Source organism: Chrysochloris asiatica, unplaced genomic scaffold (assembly GCF_000296735.1).
Source record: "Chrysochloris asiatica unplaced genomic scaffold, ChrAsi1.0 scaffold00126, whole genome shotgun sequence".
Classification (NCBI taxonomy): Eukaryota; Metazoa; Chordata; class Mammalia; order Afrosoricida; family Chrysochloridae; genus Chrysochloris; species Chrysochloris asiatica.
Genome location: NW_006408644.1, coordinates 464742 through 488708, shown reverse-complemented (window position 1 = coordinate 488708; position 23967 = coordinate 464742).

Sequence of the window (23967 nt, the reverse complement as noted above, 5' to 3'; positions counted from 1 at the left end):
ACTGCCTTATGAATATTAGTTTCCCTTGCATATTATTGTAAAATAGACACTTGAGTGGTATAGAAAGGAATGTTGGGAAACACGATTAGAGAAAACTTGTAAGCCCGCCTTCAGCCTATAACTGATTGGAATATCTAAAAGGGGTTCTACAACTTGTCCAGTGAAATAGGCCTCATGTAAAGTCTATACAGAGTATGCGACCTTAGGTGGAATCCTGAGTCCCATCCACAACCTTTTGAGGTGAGACATTTCCGCTAGAGAAGGACATCATGCTTGGTTAAGTGAAGAGACATCAAAAAACAGGGATACCCCCAACAAGATGGATTGGTACATTGAAAGCAACAATAGATTCAAGCACAGAAGCAATTGTGAGGATGGCGTAGGACTGGGTGGTGTTTCGTTCTCTTGGTCATAGGGTCACTATGGGTTAGAACCAACTCAATGATGCCTAACAACAACAACAATGGGGCTATGGGGGCATGTTGACTCTGTAAATAAACACTGGACTGCAGACCACAAGTAGACTTCAGACCACAAAGTCTGTGGATCCAGCCCACCATCTGACAAGGCTTTCTGTTCCCACAAAAATTTGCTGTCTCTGAAATGCTATGCAGGGTCACTATGAGTCAGAACCGATATGATGGCACTTAATAACAAAAAAAAAAAAAAAAAAAAAACATGGATAGTTCTACCCTGCAGGGTTTCTATGACTCATAATCTACTCCAAAGCAGTGAGTAGTGGGTACCATGTTCCAAGCCCTGTATTAGGGCTCAGGGACACAGGAGTGTACAAGACAGCAATGTCCTTGCCTTTATGGAATGTACACTCTAGTTTAAATTTGCTGGTAATTAAATCTGTCTGTACAGAACAATGTGATAATTGCTATGCTAGGGCAAGACCCCACAGGATTTTCTATGCACAGATAGGCTGGATGCCTTGCTTTTTGTCTCATATTTCAGTACAGTGGAATATCAGGAAAGCTTTTCCAAGAAATGAAAAATACCCAGGTGAAGAGTAATGAGTGGATTTAGAGCGTCCAGTGAGAGAAGAAGCATATAAAATTGTTCCTGGTATGGCGCTGTAGGATTAGCACTGGACTGCAAACCACATACATCAGTATTTCAATTCCTCTTCACTTTAAGCAAGCAAGGTTGTGTCTTCTGCATATTGTAGGTTGTTAATGAGTCTTCCTCCAATTCTGATGCCATATTCCTCTTCAAATGGTCCAGCTTCTCATATTGTTTTCTAAGCATGTAAATTGAATAAGTATGGCGAAAGGATATAATTCTGGCTCATACTGTTGCTGATTTTAAACCATTCTGTATCCCCTTGTTTTGTTCTAAAAATTGCTGCTTGTTCTATGTACAGGTTCCTAATGAGTTCTGGAATAACCATTCTTTGAAATTGTATCCATAATTTTGTATGACCCACCCAGTCTAAGGAATCCTGGTATGGCACCGTGGGTTAAAGCACTGGAGTACAAAGTCCATTTGAACCACAAGGTAGGTGGTTCAAGCTCACCAATCGATCCTTGGAAACCATATACAAAGTCTCTATGAATCAGAATTGACTCTACAGAACGTAATAACAACAAAAAACCAAGTCTGTGATCCACACATTGACAATGTCTTTGCATAATCAATAAAGGACAGGTAAACATCTGTCTGGTATTCTCTGCTTCCAGCCAATATCCATCTTACTTCAGCAATGATATCCCTCCTTCCATGTCCTCGTTTGACTGCAGCTTAAATTACTGGCTGTTCCCAGTCAATGTTTTGCTGCAACAATTTTTAAATCATCTAATGCAAAATTTTACTTGCATATGATAGTAACAATATTGTTCGATGATGTCCACATTCCATTGGGTCACCTTTATTTAGAATGGGTGCAAATATAGATCTCATCCAATCGGTTGACCAGCTAGCTATCTTTCAAATTTCTTGGCATAGATGAGTGTGCACCTCCAGTGCTGCATCAGTTTGTTGAAAAATTTCAGTTGGTGTTCAGTCAATTCCTGGAGCCATGTTTTTTACCAATGTTTTTAGTGCAGCTTATACTTCTTCCTTCATTATCATTGGTTTTTGATCATATGCTACCTATTGCAATGGTTGAATATCAACTAATTAGTTTTTGTACAATGACTCTGTACATTTCTTCCATCTTCTTTTGATGCTTCCTGCATTATTCACTATTTTGCCCATATTGCTGTTGTTATGTTGGTTCCGACTCATAGCAACCCTGTATAGGGTCTCCAAGTAGTGACTAGTGGGTTTCAACTGCCAATGTTGTGGTTAGCAGTCTAATGTTTATCATATAGCACCACACCAAGATTCCATTTTGCCCAGATAATCTTTCAGTGTTATAACCCAAGGCTTGAATTTTTTCTCCAGTTCTTTCAGCTTGAGAAATGCAGAGTGCATTCATCCTTTTTGGTTTTCTAATGCCAGTTCTTTGCACATCTCATTATAATACTTTACCTTGTCTTCTCAACCTGTCCTTTGAAATTCTCTGTGTAATTTTTTGCTTCCTCATTTCTTATAGTTACTTTAGCTTCTCTAAATTTCAGAATCTCTTCTGACATCCATTTTGGTCTTTTCTTGCTTTCTTGACTTTTTCATTATCTTTTGCTTTTTTCCTGTATGATGTTCTTGATGTCATCCCATAGATCTTCTGATCTTGTGCCTAATGCATCAAATCTGTTCTTCAGATGGTCTCTAAATTCAGGTGGGATATATTCAAGGTCATATTTTGGCATTTGTGGACTTGCTTTAATTTTCCTTAGCTTCAACCTTGAACTTGTGTATGAACAAGTGGCTTTATTTTGGCTGCTGATATTGAGCTTATCCATCATTTCTTCCCACAGATATAACCAATTGAATTTCTATGCATCCTATCTGGTGAGATCCACATGCCTTTTATGTTACTGTAAAATGGCATTTGCAATGAATAAGTCATTGATCTTGCAAAATTTTATCATGTGATCTCCAGCAATGTTTCTATCAGCAAGGCCATATTTTCCAACTACTGATCCTTCCTTTTGTTTCTAACTTTGACAATTATCAATGCATATTGATTGTACATTTGATCAATTTTAGACTGAAGACGTTGGTAGCAACTGAAGACGTTCTTCAATTTCATCATTACTGAGTTTAGTGGTTGGTGCATACATTTAAATAATAGTTGTATTCACTGGTCCTCCTTGTAGGTGTATGGATTTTTTCCTATCAGGATGGCATTGTATTTCAAGATGGGTTTTGAAATGCTCTTTTTGACGATGAATGTGAAATCATTCCTCTTCAAATTGTCATTCCTGGCATAGCAAACTATATGATCCTCCAATTCAAAATGGCCAATATCTGTCCATTTCAGTTCATTAATGCCTAGGATATGTGCTCCATTTCACTTTTGACAATATCTAATTTTCCTAGAGTCATACTTCATACATTCCAAGTTCTGATTATTAGTGGATGTTTACAGCTGTTTCTTCTCATTTTGAGTTGTGCCTTATCAGCAAATGAAGACCCGAAAAACTTTGCCCTATCCACATCATTAAGGTCAACTACTTTGAGGAAGCAGTTCTTGCCCAGTCATATTTTGAATGCCTTACAACAAGAGGTAGTTGTTCGAACAGAGCTTGGGAACACTGAATGTTTTAAAATTGGGAAAGGTGTGCGACAGGGTTGTGTTCTTTCACCATACTTGTTCAATTTGTATGTTGAGCAAATAATACGAGAAGCTGGGTTCTATGAAGAAAAATGTGGCATCAGGATTGGTGGAAGACTCATTAACAACCTGCGATATGCTGATGATACAACCTTGCTTGCTGAAAGTGAAGAGGACTTGAAACATATACTTATGAAGATCACAGAGCACAGCCTTTGATATGGATTATATCTCAATGTTAAGAAAACAAAAATCCTCACCACTGGACCAATAAACAACATTCTTATCAATGGAGAAGAGATTGAAGTTGTCAAGGACTTCATTCTTCTTGGATCAACTGTCAACACTCACGGAAGCAGCAGTCAAGAGATCAGACAATGTATTGCATTGGGTAAATCTGCTGCACAGGAACTTTTTAAAGTACTGAAGAGCAGAGATGTCAGCTTGAGAACTAAGGTGCACCTGATCCAAGCCATGGTATTTTCAATAATTTCATATGGATCTGAACGCTGGACAGTGAATAAGGAAGATTATAGAAGAATTGATGCCTTTGAGTTGTGGTGTTGGAGGAGAATACTGAAAGTGCCATGGACTGCCAAAAGAACCAATAGATCTGTTTTGGAAGAAGTACAACTAGAGTGCTCCTTGGAGGCCAAGATGGCTATACTTCGTCTCTCCTACTTTGGACACATTGTCCGGAGAGAACAGTCACTGGAGAGGGATGTCATTCTGGGTAAGGTGGAAGGTCAGAGAAAAAGAGGAAGACCCCCAACGAGATGGATCAGCCAGGTGGCATCATTGATGGCATCAAGTGTGTCAGCGGTAGTGAGGTTGGCCCAGGATCGGACATTGTTTCATTCTGCTGTGCGTGGGGTCGCTATGAGTAGGTTCTGACTCGATGGCACCTGACAACAACAACAACAACCTGAGGGGCTCATCTTTCCACACTGTATCAGACAATGTTCAATTGCTATTCATAAGCTATTCAGTGGCTAACCATTCAGAAGTCACCTGCCTCTTCTTCTTGGTCTTTGTTAGTCCGGAAGTTCCACTGAAACTTGTCCACCATGGGTGACCTTGATAGTATTTAAGATGCAAGTGAAATGGCTTCCATATTCACAGCAACTCACAAGTCACTACTTTATAACAAAGGGACACACCAAGAGTTAAATTCTGAAAGGTCTTTTCATCAGTCAGGGAACAAAGAGAAAACAAATGCTACACTCTCAGGAGATTCTAAAGAAGGCTTCAAGAAGGGACTCTTTGCAAGCAGGGTGAAGAAAAAGCAATAAGAGATGATGAAGGGAAGTGGCAGGGCCAGATTTGTGTTTAAAAAATATGGAGACTAGTTAGCAGCTAGTGCAATAATCCAAGAAAGAAATGATAGTGACCTGTTCAGAGTTAATAAATAGCAAGCAGTGTGGAACAGGAAGAAGTGGATGGATTTACAATATTTAGAAAGTAAAATCAAGAGATTTCATGAATGAAAAGAAATTAAGAGTCAGGGGAAAACAATGTCATGTTTTTGCCTTTAGTTACCATATGGAATGTGGCCTCATTCAGAGAGATAGCAAGCAAGAGAGCAAGATAAGGTTGAGTTTGAGATGTATTTGTGTCATCATGGCAGTTAGGTTTTTAAGTACAGAAAAGGAGTGTTAGCTGGACATTTTAGATGTAGGGATATAACGTAATTTTCCAGAAAGAGTACATAGGATGAAGAGAAAAGTGAACCTAGATCAGAGAACCCTGAGAATCATTAATATCTAAGGGACAGACAGGCAAAAATAATAAAATCTTCAAAGAAGATCCACAGCATGATGCAACCAAATGCTGCTTAATGTGATACATAAGAGAATTCTTCATGAACACCCTCGATAATCATAGCAGTGAGATACATATCTCTCTTTGGTCTCAGGCATATTCTCCAGGTTGTCTCTTACAACTATTAAACTGACTTATTTGCCCTGGACTGCAAAATGCTGAAACTTAGCTTCCATATTATAAAAGCTATTTCAAGTCTAATGTATTTGGTTACCCATGATGCTGGAGCATAACTAAAATAAAACTGTACACAATTTTTTCATCCCTATTTCTGTTCTTTTAAAATCTGAATCCTATAGCTTCCTTTATTGTTCTGTATTTCTGGAAGCTTGTTGGGTTTTTCTATTCTTATTTTGTTATATCATATGCCTTGAATCTGAGAATATTGTGTTTATGTATTCTGTTGCCTTCCCTTTACATCATGGTTTTTTTTAACAAAAAGAAAAAAAAGCATTATGAAAATAGTAAAATATACTCTAGAGTTTTGACCCAAGGCAAACAAGTATAGTTTGAGTGTATATAAAACCTCTGAGCTTATTTATTTTGTATCATTATAATTCATCCATCAGTTTTTGTACTCTCTATCTGAAACCTGCATGCTACTCGTGAGGCAAAGTTGGACACTGAGATTTCTAATTTAGTTTCTTTGACAGGTGAACTCACATGCACCCAGAAATTGCTAGTATGTAAGTACAGCTGTAACTGCAGATGAGATCAAGGGGATTTTCTTGCCAACACTGGCATTCATCTGCTTTGGAGGATTTTTCTCAACTTCTCTTTTTCTTAGCTTATAATAGATGGCCTAGTTGTTTTATATGAATTACACCTGTTTCACAAATCAAGTACATTTAGAGACTTTCCAACATGCATGTGGAATTTGTGAGCTGCCAAAAACTACTACTTTCCAGAAAGTAGAAATCTCTAAGGTGTACTTGGACAGTCCCTGTCTTCTTAGTCTTGCCGTGCCCTGTGTTCTTCTCATCTGTTTGTTTTGTTTTGTTCGTGGTTGGTTGAATTGATGTCTCCATTAGATCTAATCACCTGGAGGCTGAGGAACATGGTACTTCCTCCAGGTTTTACTTTCTCTCTATATTCACTCCAGATGTCATAATCCTTCTTTGGGGTTTCATTAAGTGCAATGACACTACGTACCCAATTATTTTCAATATATATAATAAATCAAGTTACTGACAAGACAATTTGATAGGTTACAATCATCATTTGATGTCCCTTTAATTTTTCCTCCTCTTAACCATTGCATATTTATTTTCATATGTTTCTTTTTTACTCCTAATTGCTACCCTGACCTTCATTAATTTTGAAAATGTCTATGTTCTGTTCATCTAGTTGCTTTTTGAAAAAATCTATAAGCCATTTGCCATCAAGTCTTATAGCAACCCTATGTGCGTCAGAGTAGAACTACATTCCATAGGGTTTTCAAAGACTGACCTTTTGGGCATAGATCACCATGCCTTTCTTCCAAGGTACCTCTGGATGGATTTAACCTTTCAGTTAGAAACTCAGTGCATTAACTGGACTCCTTTCTGTCTAAAGAGACTGGTATATCTTTGATTATTTTTCTTTACTGTTCAATGTATCAAGGCTTTCCACGTGTCCTGCATGTCACCTAACAGCTACTTTGTGAGCCATTCTGCTAAGAATGTTTTAAAATGTTTTCTATTGAAAAATCCAGGTTTTAGAGACCTTTCTTCTTCACCACTAGAAACACTGCCATTGAGACACAATAACTTCAGCATATTTGTAGGTACTCAGCCATAAGTTATTAGCATCATGTTCATCTTAGTTCATCTTACTTGGTGATGTACATATTGTGTCAAAAAGCAATCATGTTCCAATGCCATAAAAATCTTCCAGTCTTGTCTCTACTACTTAATGCTGCCAGTCTATCCCTGGATAGTTAAAAGCTCTTATTACTACTTCCACTCTGGCCTCTTTACAAGCCTTTTTTATGTGCTCAAGTCATTTCACAGTCCACTTGCTCCTTTTGTTTGGTGGCCTACAATATACAGCATTCCAATAGCTAGTTTACAGAAACATGATCCAACATATCCAGCTTCTAATGGCTCTGTACTGTCACTAGGCTCTTCTGAGCCTCTGTTATTATAATAAGAAATTCTTCAGGTATATAGTAGTCCTGATGTGACTCTGTGGGATAAAGCACTGAATCTTAATGTTGGTTTGAACCACAAGGTCAGAGGTTCAAATTCACCAACCGTTATGAGTCACCACTGACTCTACAGCACTTAACAACAGCTAACAATCAGCATGTAATTCCTATTCTACATTGCTTCATACCCCTCTGAAATAGTGTTCTGATGAGTATAATTACAGTAAGGAGCTTCCAGATCCTGTATCTCAAGGACATATTAAATTCCCAAATTAACCTCACTTGGTTCCAACCTTAAGAGACTTATAGTAAATAAGTAAATAATGCATGAGCATGTAAATCCATTTGATAAAACTTTTTAAATGTTATAGACTTACAGAGGTCTTTTGCAGTAGATTTTCCCAGTGAAATATGCTGTTTGATTTTTAGACTGCTGCTTTCATGGGTGTATATTATGGATCCAAGTAAAATAAAATTCTTGACAACTTCAAATATATATATATGTACATACATTAGTTGATGATACATCTCTAAACATTTCTCACCACTCAGATTATACCAACGATTTCATTCTGTCATGACAATCCCATTCCTTTCTATTCCATTCAATAAGCTTTTTCTCATCATGACTACCTCTGCAGGCAACAGTGTTTCCTCTTCCCTTTGTTGTTAATGTTAATTACAGTTAAGTCAGTCTCCAATTCTTTGACAACTCCATGCACTACAGGATCTACTGATGCAATCCATAGGGTTTTCATTGGCTGATTTTTCACAAGATCATCAGGCCTTCCTTTCTCTCCTCTCTTTGTTGTTGTTGAGTGCCATAGAGTCAGTTCCAACTCATAGTGAACCTATATAGGGTTTCCAAGGAGCATCTGGTGAGCTTGAACCTCTGACCTTACCAAAAAAAACAAAAACAAAAAACAAAACAAAACTTGCAAGAACACTGGTGACCATGTTGGTCTACGTGTGAGTGGAAGTGGGGGAAAAGCAGTAATGAATACATGGGCTGAGATCAACCATGTTCCATAGATTTTGAGAGAGACAAGAGGAAGGGCTCATTTGTCTGAAGTTTGGGGAGACTTGGGAACTCCTAAGACCATGAACTTTGACCTAGCCACAAAGGCTACAGCTGAGAGTGAAGTGTCCAGCTGATATGACGTGGGGGAGATGTACTAGGATGCCCAAACTTGCAGATAGTACCCATTTGACCTAGCTTGGATGGCTTGATGATCAGAACTCGACTAGAGGAAGATAAAGAAATTTTATACAGGAAGCAAGTGTAAATTGCTCAATTTGATGAGCTTGACCTTTACTTATGGCTGTAGTAGCTCAAAATACCAACTGAGAAGGAAGGAGTCTTCACATCAAGGATCAAGCCTATTCCCTCAATATACAGGGTTGATAGGACAAGCAACTTAAACATTGGCTACCCAAAATAGGGGAGCTATAAAGGCACAAAGTGGCTGGCTTACAAGTTTTCAAGAGGGAGTTTAGTTTCAGAGCAAGAAGGGGAAGGTAGAATCCCCACTGAATAATTTTCATCTTGTCTAAATGGGTATGGTGAAAGGAGATGGGAATAAGATTATTTTTAATTCAATAGTGAGTAATAGTTACTATGACAAATTGTGATTGCCACATCATTAAAGGTAGAAGTTGTGTAATAAAAAGGGGAGAGTAGTTAATTTTGTATTCAAGGAACAGTGGACCCTAGGACCTTCAAGAGGGAAGAGCAAGAGTGGAATGTAGGATATTAATGAGAGAAACAGTGACACCAGAGATTGAGACAGAGGTGATGGCATAGAGACATAGAGCAGCTGAGGACTCTAGACTCATGGGGGGCGGGGAAAGGCTGTGTGTTGGTAAGCAGGATGCTGGCTTGCAAAATGTGCCCTTTGGTTGTTTAAATGATTATATATTCCTGCGTGTTTTTGTGTACATCAAATAAAAAATAGGGGGAATATAGACAAATGCTGTTAAACAATGGTGCATGGAGGGGATTGTAATCATTTCAGTGAAACAAAATACAATTGGTCGATTGGTTGAGTGCAAAACCAATTTTCTACAATGTAAACTAACACTTAATTCATAATAAAAGCTTAACAAAAAAGTTTTCTATACTTCCAGATCTTTTTATTCCCTACTGCTTGCATGAACATTATTTTCCAATGGGCTAAGAGTACCCTATATTGTCATTTAGAATCTACAACTCATGAATATTTTCCTCTATTTGCTGTATCACATTGATTCACATACTTACCAACATTTGATATTATCAGTCTTTAATTGTAGCCATCCTGGTAGGTGCGTCCATGATTATCTTTAACTGCTTAAGCTTAGCTTGACTATATGCTTTCCAAAGCTATCCCTGCTCTAGTAGTTTGGGCAACACAATTTAGAATTTAATGGTTCTCTAAGTATTCTGTGTATATTAATTCCTTTCCCAAGATAGAATGACTGACTGTAAGCTGCTGGGAAACAAGGAAGAGGACTTAACACTGCTTTTACTTCATGGTACCTAGCACTGGATTAGGTTTACAGTAATTGCCTAGTGCTTTCTAATTGACCATTTAAAATCACAGTTGAATGCAGAGACAGGTAGGATTTAACCCAATATGTTACTTAAAATAGGAGGGTAAATAAAAAAGTATTGCTAGACTTTTGGTTTGGGTGGTGGCAGTGCAGAGTCAGGTAGGACAGGCTCCATGGGGGGGGGGGGGCAGAAAACCCAGAGAAGCTGCTTTCACAGAACAGCACCAGAGCTCTGGGTCTAGCATAAGGGTCAAGACATCAGTTTCCCACAACTGCCAGTAGAAAATTCATGGTATAAAGGAAAATATTGCAATTTAGGAATTAGTCAAGACATGGGACTCCATCTGCAGCCATGCTATCTGGGCAGAGGTCAGAGGGTGGGGCTACAACCAGACCTGCACAGTGAACTGGCACTAAAAGTGGCACAGTGACATTTGCAAAAGGAGGTTTGGGGGGATTCTACACATTTTTTCATTCCTCTTCCCTGTTGTGCCTTCTTTGCCCAGCCTGGACGCCTTCAGGCAGGTGGGTGTGCACCCCCAAAAAAGTACAGTGTTGAGATGACATCTACCCATGACACAGAGAGAAAGAGCCCCAATGGTCCAAGGGCAAATTCCTTGGTTGCTGCTTTTGATTTCTACCTTCAGAGACAAAAAATAGTAGACAATCTTTCTCCCATTAGCTTCTCAATATCTATCTGCACACTTCTACGGTAATGACTAGAGGAGGAACCTGAGCAAGTGGACACCCCCACCAACTGCTAGAGGCTTCTATGGTACACACACACTGCCTGTGTAGCAAGGTTACTGGCCAGTCAGCCACAGTTTTATTTTTGTTTCAAAGTGGTGGTTTTTATCTTTGCTTTTATATTGTTTACCCTTTAGGCGCCTTTGGATCACACATTTTTCCTGGAGATGGGAGCTTTTTCTCCCTAAATTACCCAGAAGAGCCAGCTATAATGGCCATATAGCCAAGCTACAAGCATACCCCATAATATTCCACCATTGAAACAACAGCCAGTAACAGCTTCTAAGCATTACATGCTAAAAGGAAACCCTATCTCCTGATCATATCCACCAGGAGACACCAAGTAAGCTTAATAACACAGCAACAAACATCCATTTAAGCATTAAAAACCCACATAACTACTGAAAATGACCAACAAAACACACCAAAAAAAACTCAAAACATGTCAAAATATAGAAAAGAGTAGCTGAGACAAATGCGCTGGACACAGACAAAGGTTTTCCAAAAGAGGAAGAGCAGGTTTTGGATTTGCCTCAAAAAGAATTCAGAAGAATTATATGGAAACAAATTAAAATTTTCCAAAAAGAGGTGGAGGAAAACAAGGAAGATGTCAGGAACGTACTACAAGAACAAACAAACAACATCGATACAACATTGGAAACAATTCAAAACTTGCAAAACGACATCCAGATGATTAATAATAAAATACCAGAAATGGACAATACACTGAAAGGGGAAAGGAGCAGAATTTAAAAAGATGGAAGCTAGAACCAGCTAGCTGTAAGACAAATCTCTCAAAACTGCTAAGATAAAAGAGTAAGCAGAAAAAAGGATAAAAAAAATCTGAAGAGAGTTTAAGATTCATACTGGATAACATGAAGAGGAACAACTTAAGAATTATTGGCATTCCAGAACAGCAAGAATCAGAGAAGTCCACAGAGGAGATAGTTGAAGAGCTTCTAGAAAAAAAAAAAAAATTCCCTAATATCTTGAAAGATAAGACAAACATTCAGGAAGCCCCAGGAAGGATAGACCCTAAAAGAAAATCACCAAGACATATAATAATCAAGCTTTCCAAAATCAAAGACAAGGAGGGGATCCTAAAAGCAGCCAGGGAAAAGAGAAATTTTACTTACAAAGGCAAGCAAATCAGATTAAGCTCTGACTATTCAGCACAAACCATGCAGGCAAGAAGGCAATGGGGAGACATATATAAATTCCTAAAAGAAAAAAACTGCCAACCAGGAATTGTCCATCTACAAAACTGTTGATCAAATATGATGGTGCAATCAAAACATTCCAGGATAAACAGAAGCTAAGAGAAATTGTCAAAACTAATCCAGCACTTCAAAACATCTTAAAGGGAGTTCTTTGGTCTGAAAACTAAAAAGAACAGACAACAACCAGAGATTGACAAGCATGGCAACACCACCTGAAATTCAAACGAAGGATAGCAGAGTCCAGAACAGAACAAAATTATAACAAATAATTCAAAGGAGCTGGGAGGTCAACCAAAGATCAAAATAATAGCAATGTAAAAAGAAGGGGAAAATGTAAGAACAGAGATCCAGGTGGTGAGGAGGTCAGGTAGATTACAGGATATAATGGATTCTCTTAAATGGAGGGAAAAGTTAATAGACTATAAGGTAACCCCAAAGAAAGTTAATACTTCACAACTTACCATGAAAATGAACTTCCAAGCAGAACAAGCAAACATGAAATCTAAGAAGAAACCGACAAGAAGTAGCACAAACAATATGAGAGCACAAGAAGGCATGCAGAACAAAGGAACGAACAGCACTACCAAAAAATAACATAATGGCAGCAATTAATTCATACCTATCTATAATTACATTGAATGTCAATGGATTGAATGCACCAGTGAAGAGACAGAGAGTGGCAGAATGGATAAGAAAACAAGACCCTTCAATATGCTGCCTGCAAGAGACACACCTTACACACAAAGACAAAAACAGACCAAAAGTTAAAGGATAGAAAAAAAATACCAAGCTAACTGCAACAATAAACAAGCATGAGTGGCAATACTAATCTCTGATAAAGTAAACTTTAAATCAAAAACCAGCATAAGACATAAATAAGGACACTATCTTATGATCAAAGGATCAATTGAGCAAGACAACATAACCATAATAAATATCTATGCTACCAATGAAAGAGCACCAATATATATGAAGCAAACCTTACTAGAATTGAAGAAAAAAATTGATAAATCTACAATTATAGTGGGAGATTTTAATACACCACTTTCGAAAGGGGATAGAACAACCAGAAAGAAGAGCGTGACCCTACCCAGAGAGGCAGTGAAACCAAGGATGGAGACAATTATGTGGACAAATGGAGCAGCTGGCGACACTGGACTCAGGGAGGGAGAGGGGCTGTGTGCCGATGGCTGGGGGGTGGGCCTGTGGGATGTACCCTTTGGTTATTTGATGATGCATGGAGGTGATTATAATCATTGCAATGAAACAAAATACGATAGGATGAATGTAAAACTGATATTCTCCAATATAAACCCACATAATTCACAATAAAAACTTAAAAAAAAAAAAAAAAGTATTGCTGCTAGGATTCCCATTCATACATCCACGAGTTAAATCCAAACAAAGTGTACATGTCGCTGCAGTGGATGGCTGCAAACAAATTCTCTTACTAATACACTTAATCTTTTTAGGTTGCTTTCAAGAAAATGATACCTTTTGTGCCATGAAAAAAAACTATTTTGAGGTTAGGGCTAATATCAAATTTTAGCAACTCTCAGGTGGACCTTTCCCCATATTACTGAAGCGTTACAACAGGTTTACAGGAATGTGGTCCCACATACATACAGCTTTTAGAAAGAGCAAGCATTTTAAGGGAGATCAAGAAGACCTAAAAAATTAGCCAAGAGAGGTAAGAAGACTGTCAACCTTGATGAATAAAGAAACTGTGGTTGTAGTCCATAAATTGGTGGAAGAAGAACACAGAATCATCATTGATGCGAGAGCTAATGAACTTGGGAATGTTGTATGGGAAGGCATTTTTAGTTTTAAAAAAATCTTGGCTTCATCAAGCTTTTGGCTTGACAGGTGCCAAAAAAAAAAAAAAAAAGCATTGCACAAAGATTAGCTAGCTCAAAGAATTTACCTTTCCATCAGTCTATTAAGCAAGATTGAAGCTACTGAAGACAATTTCATGGGAACAAATCATAACTGGAGACTATTCTTGGATTTGCCAATGTAATCCAGAGAGCAAAGTCCAATAGAAGAGAGGCTTCTGAGAGAATCTGTTGTTCCAGTTACATTCAAGGCAAAGGGATCATCTCAGAAGGTTATGGTGACAGTTTATTATTATTATTGTTATTATTCTGAAGGACCACTCTTGAAAGATTTTCTCTAAGGACACAAGACAATCATCTTACCATGAAGAACTATTAAGAAAATAGAAAACTGTATTGATGAGAAAAAAGCCAGGAAAGTTCATGAAAAACTGTTAATGAAATTGAAAACTATATTTAAAAAAACTACATTAATGAGAAAAAATCCAGGAAAGTTATGGCAAGGAATTTTTTTTTTCCGTCATGATGATGCATCTGCTCATTCTTCAAGGATATCAAGGGGGGTCCTATGAGACTATTATTTGGCAAACTTACCTTATCCAATTTATAGCCTGGTTTTACCTCTTCAGACTTCTTTTTGTTTCTAAAACTCAAAGAACCTTTAAAACGGACACGATTTGTGTCTCTTAAGAATGACAAAACTGCCCTTTTGATGTGGTGTAAAATGAACCCAAAACAAAACACAGCAAACCTACTGCCATCCAATCAATTCCGACTCATAGCGACCCAATATAGGACTTCCAAGGTTGTACATCTATATGGAAGCAGATAGCCTCACCTTACTCCTGTGGGGCGGCTGGTGGGTTTGAGCTACTGCCCTTTAGGTTAGTAGATTAGTGCTTACCTTACATCCGCACCAGGACTCCTTTTATAAAATGAAGATTGAAGAATTCTTCAGAGAAGGATTGTGTTGCTGCTGTTGTTGTTAGGTGCCATTGAGTCGGTACTGACTCATAGCCACACTGTGCTCAGCAGAATGAAACACTGCCCAGTTCTAGGCTAACATCACAATTGTTGCCATGCTTGAGCCATTGATGCTGCCACTTTGCCATCTTGGTGGGGATCTTCCTCTTTTTCTCTGACCCTCCACCTTACCAAACATGATATCTCTTTCCAGTGACTGGTCCCTTCTGACAATATATCCGAAGTATGAGAGACGAAGTCTGGCCATCTTGGCCTCCAAAAAGCACTTTGGCTGCATTTCTTCCAACACAGATCTTTTGGTTCTTTTGGCAGCCCATGGCACTTTCAATATTCTCCTCCAAAGCCATAACTTTAATGCATCAATTTTCCTACAGTCTTCCTTATTCACTGTCCAGCTTTCACATGCATATGAGGTTATTGAAAATACATGGCTTGTGTCGGGTGTACATTAGTCTGCAAGCTGCCATCTTTGCTATTCAACACTTTAGAAAGGTCTTTTGCAGCAGATTTGCGTAATGCAATATGTAGTTTGATTACTTAGCTGCTGTTTCCATGAGTGTTGATGGTTGATCTAAGAAAAATGAAGTCTTTGACAACTTCAATCTTTTCTCTGTTGATAAGAATCTTGTTTATTGGATCAGCGATGAGGGTTTTTGTTTTCTTTACATTGAGATGCAATCTATACAGAAGGCTGTGTTCTTTGATCTTCATCAGTAAGTATTTTAAATTCTCTTCACTTTTAGCAAGCAAGGTTGTATCATCTGCAAATCCCAGGTTGTTAATGAGTTTTCCTCTAAACCTGATGCCACATTTTTCTTCATATAACCCAGCTTCTTGGATTGTTTGCGTGGCATACAGGTTGAATAAGTATGGTAAAAGAATACAACCTTTTCACACACCTTTCCTAATTTGAAACCATTCAGTATTCCTATATTCTGTTCGAACAACTGCCTCTTGGTCCATGTACAGGTTCCTCATGAGCACAATTAAATGTTCAGGAATACTCATACTTCACAATGTTGTCCATAGCTTGTCAAGATCCACACAATTGAACACCTTTGTATACTCGAGAAAGAACAGGTAAACATCTTTCTGGTATTCTCTGCTTTCAGCCAAGATCCATCGGACATCAGCAATGATATCCCTTGTTTCACATCCCCTTCTGAATCCGACTGGAACCTCTGGAAGTTCTCTGTCAATGTATGGTTGTAGCCATTTCTGTATTATCTTTAGTAAAACTTCACTCACATGGGATATCAAAGGTATTGTCTGATAATTTCTGCATTTCGTTTGATAACCTTTCTTTGGAATGGGCACAGATTTGGATCTCTGCCAATCAGTTGGCCAGATAGTTGCCATAGATGCTTTAATCTTGAAATCAACTTAACTTTCTTGTCATATGGAAGTTCTGTAACTCTTCTTTTCCTTCTTTATGCTTTATTTTTTTCATTATAAATATTTGTCTCTGATTCCCTGTTTTTAGTCTTGTAGGTTTGCTTTACTTTGGATACTTGTATATCTGGATTGAATTCTAGGTGGTGGTGCCAAATATGTCACTCTCTGGTAGTTGTCTGATTTTGTTGATTTTCAGTCCAAAGGACTCACTTTAGAGTTTTTGTTTTGTTTTGTTTTTTGTTTGTAAAGTTTGTCTGGATTTTGCAAATTCCTTTAATTTCTGTTTATCTGGAATTGTTATAATTTTATCATCATATTTGAGGGACAATTTTGCTGAATATGTGTTTCAGTTTGTTGTGCTGTTGTGGCTTGTGAGTTGCTGTGATTCTGGGAGCTATGCCACAGGTATTTTAAATACCAGCATGGTCACCCATGGTGGACAGGTTTCAGAAGAGCTTCCAGATGAAGACAGACTAGGAAGAAGAGGAGACAAACTACTGCTGATTATTTAGTCACTGAAAACCTTATGAATAGCAGAGAAACATTGTCAGATATCGTGCTGGAAAATGAGCCACTCAGGTTGGAGGGCACTCAAAATGTGACTGGAGAAGAGCTGCTTCATCAAAGTAGAGTTGACCTTGATGACACACAGGGAGTAAAGCCTTACTCATTTGCTGATGATGGGGCATAACTCAAAATCAACAATAAAAAAAAAAAAAAAAAAAACCAGCTGTAAATATCCATTAATAATAAGAACATATACAAAGTATGAATCTAAGAAAATTGGAAATTGTCAAAAATTGAATGGAACACATAAACATTGATATCCTAGGCATTAGTGAGCTGAAATGGACTGGTATTGGGTATTTTGAAACAGACAATCACATGGCTTACTATGCCAGGAATGACATATTAAGAGGAATGGTGTTGCATTCATCATAAAAAAAGAACATATCAATATCTGTCATGAAGTACAACTCTGTCCTGATGTGGCACTGTGGGTTAATGCACTAGATTGCAAAGCCATTTGAACTGCAAAGTCGGTGGTTCAAGCTCACCAGCTGCTCCTTGGAAACCCTATACAGGGTCACTATTCGTTGGAATTGATTCGATGGCACTCAACAATAACAACATCAGTTAATACTACTATTATTCAAATTTATACACCAACCACTAAAGCCAGTGACGATAAAATTGAAGAATTCTACCAACTTCTTCAGTCTGAAATTGATCAACATGCAATCAAGATGTACTGATAATTTTGGTGATTAGAGTGCAAAATTTGGAAACAAAGAGGAAGGATCGATAGTTGAAAAATATAGCATTTGTAAAAAACAATATTGGAGATCTCATGATACAATTTTGCAAGACCTATGACTTTTTCATTGTAAATATCTTTTTAAAACAACATAAAATGGTTGATGTTCAACCATTTCAAGAGGTAGCATACCATCAAAAACCAATGATATTGAAAGACGAAATCAAAGAGGCACTGAAGGCATTGACATAAAACAAGATGCCAGGAATTTGCAGAATACAAATTGAAATCTTTCAACTAACTGATGCAGCCCTGGAGGCACTCATTCATCTATGCCAAGAAATTTGGAAGTCAACTACCTGGCCAGCTGACTGGGAGAGATACATATCTGTGCCCCATTTCAAAGAAAGGTGGCAGAATGTAATACAGAAATCATGGGGCAATATCATTAATAGCACATACAAGGAAATATTTGCTAAAAATAATTTAAAAATGGCAGCAACCATACATTGATAGAGACCTTCTAGACCTTCAAGCAGGATTTAGAAGAAGACGTGGAATGCAGGATATCATTGCTGACATCAGATGGATCTTCGCTGAAATCAGAAAATACCACAAAGATATTTGTCTGTGCTTTATTAACTATGCAAAGGCTTTTGATTATGTGAATCATGACAAGCTATGGATGACATTGTGGAAAATGAGTATTCCAGAACACTTAATTGTGCTCATGAGGAACCTGTACATGGACCAAGAGGCAGTTGTTTGAATAGAACAAGGGGACACTAAATGGTTGAAAATTGGAAAGGGTATGCACCAGGGTTGTATTCTTTCACCATATCTATTCAATCTATCTACTGAGCAAATAACCTGAGAAGCTGGATTATATGAAGACAAACATTTCATCAGGATTGGAGGAAGACTCATTAGTAACCCGCAATGTACAGATGCTACAATCTTGTTTGCTGAAAGCTAAGATAACTTAAAATACCTTCTGATTAAGATCAAAGACCACAGGCTTTGGTATGGGTTGCACCTCAATGTAAAGAAGACAAAAATCCTCACCACTGTACGAATAAACAACACCCATATAAATGGAGAAAAGATTGAAGTGTCGAAGACTTCATTTTGCTCAGACAACCATCAACACTCATGGAAGCAGCAGTCAAGAAATCAAGCAACGTATTTCATTAGGCAAATCTGCTGCACAAGACTTCTTTAAAATGTTCAAGAACAAAGGTTTAAAGGACTAAAATGTGCCTGACCCAAGCCATTGTATTTTCAATAACCTCATATGCATGCTAAAGTTGGACAGTGTATAAGGAAGACCATAGAAGAATTGATGCATTTGAGTTATGGTGTTGGAGGAGAATATTGAACGTGTCATGGGCTGCCAAAAGAACAAACCAATCTGTGTTGGAAGAAGTACAGCCAGAATGCTCCTTGGAGGCCAAGATGGCCAGACATCATCTCTCATACTTTGGGTATATTATCAGGAGGGATCAGTCGCTGGAGAAAGATATCATGTTTGGTAAAGTGGAAGGTCAGAGAAAAAGAGGAAGGCCCCCAACGGCATGGATTGGTATAGTGGCAGCAACAGTGGGCTCAAACTTAGCAAGGATTGTGAGGTTGGTGTAGGACCAGGAAGTGTTTTGTTCTGTTGTGCACAGGGTTGCTATGAGTTAGTGCCAACTTGATGGCATGTAACAATAACAACAACAAAAGCAGTATATCTGCTTCTTCACAACAACTGTGTACCTTCTAATTGTCAGCTATTAGGTATCCGTTTTTTCATGAATATCAATCTCCATTTGTAATCTCTATGTGGTGCTCAGCTGCTAACCAAAAGGTAAGAGGTTCAGTTCTACCCAGAGGTGTATCAAAAGAAAACCTTGGTAATGTACTTCCAAATCATCTGCAACTGACAAACTTATTGAGGACGGTGCTACTTCTGACACACATAGGTTCATCATGAATTAAGAGTCAACTCAACTGCAACTGGTTGATTGTTAGTCTGAGTTTAAATGCAAATACCAATCTGAAGGCACATTAAAACTCTGTAAATAATAAACACAGCTGCTATCTGAAAGGTCAGCATTTGAAACCTATCAGCCACTTTGCTTCTGTAAAGTTTACAACCTAGGAAACCCTTTAGGACTGTTCCGACTCTGTAAGTTGATATGGACTGAATGACAACTGGTTTTTGGCTTTGTGTTACCTATTGTGAGAAATAACTTTAGGGCGGTCCATCTTCTGTAATGAAGGGGGTCCAGAAAGTTGAAGGCTAGTGTAACAGTAGAAGCTCATAAGGGAAGGGGAAGTAACTTGTTTGACTGAGTAGGAACTTTAGATAAGAATGCAAACATCAAGGCAATAGGTGATGTCTGGAAAAATATTGTTAACCTCATAGTACTCTATCAATGTGGAAATGGGGGAGGGACTTTCTTGGATTAGGAGATAAATTATTTGCGAACCAGCTGTGTAGCATGTCTGCCCATGTCTTCTGGGTTTGGGGCCCAATTTTGCAAAATCTAATAAAAAGACTCACTCTCATTAAAATGAGTACAGATTGGATTTCTTGAGCGTTTGTTGGTAAGCACTCGTGATAACACATCAGTGACTTCATATGGGATAAGGTGGTCCGCCCCAGTTCTCTCTCCAGAGACACATTGGGGTAAGGTCCTAATCTAGGGTTTGTACTATCCCGCTAGTGACCAAGAGGGACTGCGGCAGTATGGGCGTATCTACAACATTTTTCACATTATCAGATTCTGAGGACTCCTGGTGTGGCACTGTAGAGTCAGCACTGACTGTGAACTACGAGGTCAGCAGTTCAAATCCACCAGCTGCTCCTCGGAAACCCTATACAGGGTATCTATGAGATGGAATCAGCTCAACAGCACTTAACAACAACATCAGAATTTGAAGAAAGAAGACATAGAAAAGGCAGATTTGTATCTGTCTGGGTAGAGAGATTAGGGATAGAGAGAAGGTACATAAAAGAATCCATGTAGGGCAGTCATGGAAAAATAACTAATATTTAAACACTGGGAAATTTTAAATAAAAATCTGGATTTCCAGTTTTGTTCCACCATTCCTACATGACATAATCAGCTGGAATAACATAGATGTCCCTTTAAATAGTGTGTATTTGCTCTCTTTTGCCATCATCTCCACCATCTGTCGTGTCTCTCACAACAAGTCCACGTCATTTAGCTATGTTAGCTGCCAAACTTCTTTAGTCTTTCAAGTTTTTCACCTCTAGCCTAGGACCTAGAATAATATATCTATGAGAATGATTGGAAGGATGAGGGACATCTGTGCAAGTAAGAGTGAGAGAGATAGTGACAGGGTAGGAATGAAAACAGCATGAATGTATGACAAAGACTGCTTAAGAAAATGTCATTGCTTGCCTTTGCAAAGTAAATGCCAGTGAAATACACAGAATTTTAAAGTCTGTGTTTTTATTTACTGGAATGCCTTCTACCTATTTTCCTTATTCCTCTAAAAAATAAATTAGCTGAACATATGATGCAATTATTTCCTTAAACCATTTCCAATTAAACATTGCATTTACAATTTATTCTAACAGTTTAAAAATAATCTGTAGTTATTGAATTACCATTTGGAATGTTATATTGTTCAGGATGATAAAGGTTAATTTTTTTTTTTTCTTGAGAAATCTACCACATTTGTAGTAACATTTTGGATAATCCATTTCCTCAAATGTCTTTCTTTCAATTGGGCTCCAGATTTCCAAATTATTAAACAGAGTAATGCAAAGCCATGTAAATGAAGTTACAAAGACACATTAAAGTTGTCATAATGTGATTACACATATGCTTTAATTTGCTTTGAGTGTCTTATTTTTGTTGCTTTTAAACTTGAATGAAGTCGTTGTCATTTCTCCTAGGCTGACAACCACCTCATGAAGAATAATGAGTTTTATTATTTGTTGACATAAGCATACCGCTTAGCATAGTGTCTGCATAAAATAAATGCTCAATAAACTTACTTTTCACTTATAGACACAGTTAAGTTCCAAAGGCGAGGCCTTCTGTGAAAACGGATGTATGTAAAGCTTTATGGGTCAAATACTCCTCAGACTCCAGAAGTCACTTCGTAGGGACACAGTGGAGCTATTCCCTCCACTGAAGCAGCTGTCTGTTCTCTCTTTGTCTTCAAATCTTGACTTCTGAACTTTCAGAGAGATGGCTGACTTCTGCCATTTCAAATGATTGACAGAGCAGATTGGGTCCAGGTTTGCAGTAGGAAGGTATCTGCCCTACCCCTACCTATCCCAAGTTCTTACTCTTAACAAAAACACCCACCCACCTGAGATCACTGCCCACCAGCCCCAGTAACTCCAAGCATGCAAACAACAAATCACAGGATCTCTGGCACCAAGCATCTTGTTTGTGCCTCTCTGCTGCCTTCCAGAACTGGAGACCAGAAGTTGCAGCTGTACTCAGATAATGGGGCAGCCATCAAGACTACAGGCTCCACCTTGATGTGACATTAGGTGAGGCCCCCAGGAGCATTCCTGCAGATTAAGACCCAATAATTAGGCATCCTATTCGTTTGCTTCTTTGTTTTCCCTCTGTTAACTTTATTAACATCCAAGACCTGGAAAAACCTATGAAGGATTGCTATGACTTGGCACTGACTCAGTGGCACTTAACAACAATGTGATGGCTGGAACTGCGGTTGCCTTGGCAGGGCCAGACCAAATGATTTCAAGGGATTTATATGGCCCGTGGGCCGGACATTCCCTACTCCTGCTTTAAGGTGATTTGAGATTTTATTTTAACTATTGTTTTAACTAGAAATTGTTGGGTTATAAAATAGCCTACTAGAGTTCTGGTGTGGTGCTATAGGATAAGCAGTGGACTGCTCACCACAAGGCCAGTGGTTAAAACCTACCAGCAGTTCCTCAGAATCCCTATACAGGCAGCTATGAGTTGGAACCAACTCCATAGTGCTTAATTAAATAACTAAGGTGCTAACTTTCTTCCCAGACCTGTCCGCTTCCTTCCTACTGCTTATTTCAGATAGAAATTTTGAATTAGAATAAGCCTAAAATATCATTTCAGATAGTCCCTTACCAGCCATGTAAAACTTAGCTGAGAAGCTAATGATAATAAGAAAATGGTTAAATAGGAGAACAACTAAAAGCCAAAAGGCATGCTAAAAGACATTGTTATACTCAGGGATGAGGTAATGTTCAGCAGCTTTGATAGTGGAGAGGTAGAAAGAGATCTGAAGGAGTTTTTGAAGCATTCTGCAGAATCAATTAATCAAAAAATAAATATGTTCAGTCATAATATGAATTAGTGTTGCTATGGTGCTGGAAGCTATGGCACCAAAATTTTAAATGCCAGCAGAGTTACACATGATGGACAGGTTACAGTGGAATTTCCAGACTAAGACAGACTAGGAAGAAAAAGATGTAGATCACTTCTGAAAGGTTAACCACTGGAAACCTTATAAATAGCAGTGGAACATTGTCTGGTATAGTGTCAGAAGATGTGCCCCTCAGTTGGAAGGTACACAAATACTACTCGAGAAGAACTGCCACCCCAAAGTAGAGTTGACCTTCATAATGTGGTCAACATTCAAGATCTTCTTTTGCTGATAGGGCACAACATAAAATGAGAAGAAACAGTTGCAAGTACTCATTAATAATCAGAGCATGAAATGTACAGAGTATGAATCTTGGAAAGCTGGAAGTTGTCAAAAACAAAATGGAAGGCATTAGTGAGCTGAAATAGACAGGTACTGGCCATTCTGAATCAGACAAGCAAATGGTTTACTATGCTGGGAATGACAAATTGAATAGGAATGCCATCGATTCATCATCAAAAAGAGCATTTCAAGATTTATCTTGAAATACAATGCTGTCTGTGATATAATAATATCCTAACGACTACAGGAAGACTGTAGTCCTGATGTGGCACTGTAGGATAAACTTCAAGGTTGGGGGTTCAAACTTACCAGCCACACTGTGGAAACCCTATATAGGGTCACTATAAGTAAGAACTGACTTTAAGTTACTTAACAATAAACAAAAACACAAGGAAGACCAGTTAATACCACTATTATTCAAATTTATGCACCAGCCACTAAAACCAATGATGAAGAAATTAAAGAATTCTACCAACTTCACTATTATCCAAATTTATGTTCCAACTACTAAGGCCAATGATGAAGAAATCTAAGATTTCTACCAATTTCTTTATTTTGAAAATGATTAACCATGCCCTCAAAATGCATTGATAATTATTGGTGATTGGAATGCAAAAGTTGGAAACAAAGAGGAAGGATCAACATTTGAATGCCCTTGGTAATGGAAATGAAGCTGGAGATCTCATGATATATATATA